The sequence below is a fragment of the Salvelinus alpinus genome, chromosome 28 (assembly GCF_045679555.1).
Source record: "Salvelinus alpinus chromosome 28, SLU_Salpinus.1, whole genome shotgun sequence".
Taxonomy (NCBI): Eukaryota; Metazoa; Chordata; class Actinopteri; order Salmoniformes; family Salmonidae; genus Salvelinus; species Salvelinus alpinus.
The window spans coordinates 32815752-32819271 of NC_092113.1; positions in this window are offsets into that span (position 1 = coordinate 32815752).

Here is a 3520-nt window from a genome sequence, read left to right on the forward strand (position 1 = left end):
GCAAAGAAAGCTATAGCTGCTACTAAAGTAGTGGAGGCTCCTAACATCATACAACGTGGCACACCATGTAATCCAGCTACTCTGATGCTTCCTACAGATACCACATTACTTGAACACGACTGTTGTGAGTTGGTTTTGGATCAGCTCTCTGATGGGTTTATTAAGAGTCATCCATTGGTAAACCCTGAGTTTATCTTATACACAGACGGTTCAAGCATTTTGGAGAGGGGTGTGAGGATGGCAGGCTGGGCAGTTACTACAATGGACAATGTGATAGTGACAGGCACGTTACCTGCAGGAACATCAGCACAGGTTTGCGGAATTGGTGGCTTTGACAGAAGCATGTAAACAAGCTGAAGGAAAACAGCTAATATCTACACAGACTCAAGGTCTGCTTTTGGTGTTATATGGAAAAACAAAGGATTCATGACATCACTGGGAGCTCCTGCGAAGAATGGACCAGAGGTGATGGCTCTACTGAATGCTCTCCAGTTACCTCTACAAGTTGCAATTTTGAAAATGAAAGCACATGGAAGAATCTTTACAGACGAGACTAAAGGTAATGATTTGGCTGACAGAGCTGCCAAGGCGGATGCCAAGAGAACACTGTCACCTAAACTGATTAGTGGATACATTGCAACACATTAGAGATATGCAAAGCAGTGCACCAAAAGATGAAGTGTGGGAATGGATGGCTGTAGGATGTAAACTCAGTCAAGAAGGTGTGTGGAAATACAACCTGAGATGTGTAGCACCAAATGCACTCTTACCCTACTTGGCAACACAGATCCACTCTTTGGGACACAATGTTGTGGACAAGATAGTTTATCGTTTTGTGTGCAAATTGTGGAACCCAGGTGTGTGGAAAGAGGCTAAGGCTGTTGAGGTGAATTGCAACATTTGTATGGAAAACAACACCAACGGACTAGTGAAAGTACAGACACGACGAGCGCTCGCCCCACCAGGACCCTTCAGACATCTACAGCTTGATTACATCATGCTGCCCAAATGTAAAAGACATGAAGATGTGCTGGTCGTTGTTAATAGTTTCTCACGATGGGTTGAAGCCTACCCTACTAAGAAAGGAACTGCACAACACACAGCTAAAATTCTGATTCGAGAAATGCTTCCCCGATGGGGATTTCCGGACCAAGGCACACATTTCACAGGAAAAGTGTGTCAGGATGTAGCTCACCTTCTGAACATAGACTGGCAACTACACTGCCCTTATCATCCTCAATCTAGTGGACAGGTAGAACGCACCAATTTAGTTATGAAAGAGAGACTTTCAAAGATGCATCAAGAAGGGATGGCATGGCCAGATGCATTGCCTACCATATTATGTATTATACGGGCAACACATAATACAACCACAGGATTGAGTCCGTATGAGATTGTCACAGGTCGACCCATGCCACTACCAGATACGTTAGACTTGAGAAAAGCACACGTTTACTTTATGAGTGACACAATGCTTAACTATTGCATTCAACTCACTAATGCAGTAGGGGAAGCAGACAGACAAGTAAAAGAGGCCAGGGAAATAAGTCCCGAGGGGGGACATGACGTAGTACCAGGACAGTGGGTGATGGTAAAAAATATGTAACAGACACATTAGGGCCAAAATAGGAAGGTCCTTATCAAGATTTTCTCATAACGAGGTCAGCAGTAAAAGTCCAGGGAAAATCACGATGGATATATGTCACTCATTGCAAGGTTGTCCATTTTGATGGCAAAGCGGATCCTGGAGAATAAAGAACTGATTGATTAGCAATCGGGGGCCAATCTCGGGTGAAGAAGCATAGTAAGATGATCAGAACCTGATAAGCTTCTATGTTGTACATTGCAGTCATCATATTAGGGATATCTAGGTGAAATGTCCAACTTTTTCCTGAAAATTGGGACATGCTAACTTAGGGAAATCTATATGAAATATCAATTTCTCTTGAAACCAGAACATGTTGCGTTCACTTTTTAGTTTCCTTCGTTACAGGTTATGAGAATCTACAGTCTGAAGCTGAAGCAATATCCTTCGATTCAAGGACTGTACCTGAAACGATACAAGATCACCGGTGAAGTGCAACCAGTGGAACGGAAGAATTCCTCACTACTGGCACACTGTCAGAACATCATTTCTAATAGTTATCTATATGGGACTGATACCGATTTGGAGGAGCTGGTCACTTTTATTTATTTGTGAGCTTCCTCCTGATACAGGATGTGGTAGGAACCGTAAGAGACATCATCATTACACCTGCTAATACTTATTTTCTATAACTTTGTTTGAAAAATATTTCTTATTGTAAAAGCAAGTAGAATATGCCCTTTGTGTTTTATATAATTATTTTATGCTTACTGCTAATGTTTTTTAGACTGTCTATTTTTTCATGTTTTCAATTGTTTTCTTAAAATATATTTTAAGTATATTTATTTTTTAAATGGTCTAGGGGGAGTATAAGAATATTTTGAAGATAAATACACAACGCAGAGACAGAAGACTAAAAATCAATGGAGTACTAACCATCAATGGAAATAGTGTTTTTTTCTGTAATAGGGCATTAATGCAGAGACATGGGAGGAATTTGTCTATATATTGAGTCTGAAATAGGATGCTTGTTATTTGGCCATTGGCACAGTTTTATTGCAAAGAATTCTAATTGGTCAACCACAGGCTAGGGCTGGGTTATAAACTACAGCCTGTTCATTTGTTCTGTGGGGAGAATCACTGAGGACAGGGGAGAATCACTGAGAGAGAATCACTGAGGACAGGGGAGCATGAACATCTGCCATCTACCTCAGCATAACATCTATGATTTACCCTATTTGAATAAACCTACTTTCCTCCTCCTGATTTGCTTTGGGGTCTGTGCTATTAAAGAATAACATCAACTGCTACCACATGTGAATGTTTATCTTTTTAAGCTTGGAAAAGAGACCCTTAAACCCAGACTTGGACCACACACCCTCTCCACTGAATAGCAGGCTTGCTTTGCAACACTTGCAGTGTGCCACTGTTCCTTCCAAACCACTCATTGTTGAATTTGTGATTTCCAACTTGTTATGTAATGTTTATGTTCAATGGCTGATGAGCACCGATACGTTCTATCTATAATTTATCTTCATATGACAAGGATTGAAAAGGATTTGCCAGTAGATTGTCGACTTGATTCATCATGAATACTGCTTGTCTAGCTTGCTAGCTAAGATTTTGAAAGTATGATGTTGACATCATTCCAATCAAAGCAACGGTAGATATTACACGATTGTAAGTAATTTTATCTGTGGCCAATGACCTTGAGCCTTCTTGGATAGGCACTTCTAATATAAATCTATGGCAGTGTAACAGTTTAACTTTATGTCCGTCCCCTCGCCCATACCCGGGCTCGAACCAGGGATCCTCTGCAGACATCAACAACAATCACCTACGAAGCATCGTTACCCATCGCTCCACAAAAGCCCCGGCCCTTGCAGAGCAAGGGGAACCACTACTTCAAGGTCTCAAAGCGAGTGACATCACCGA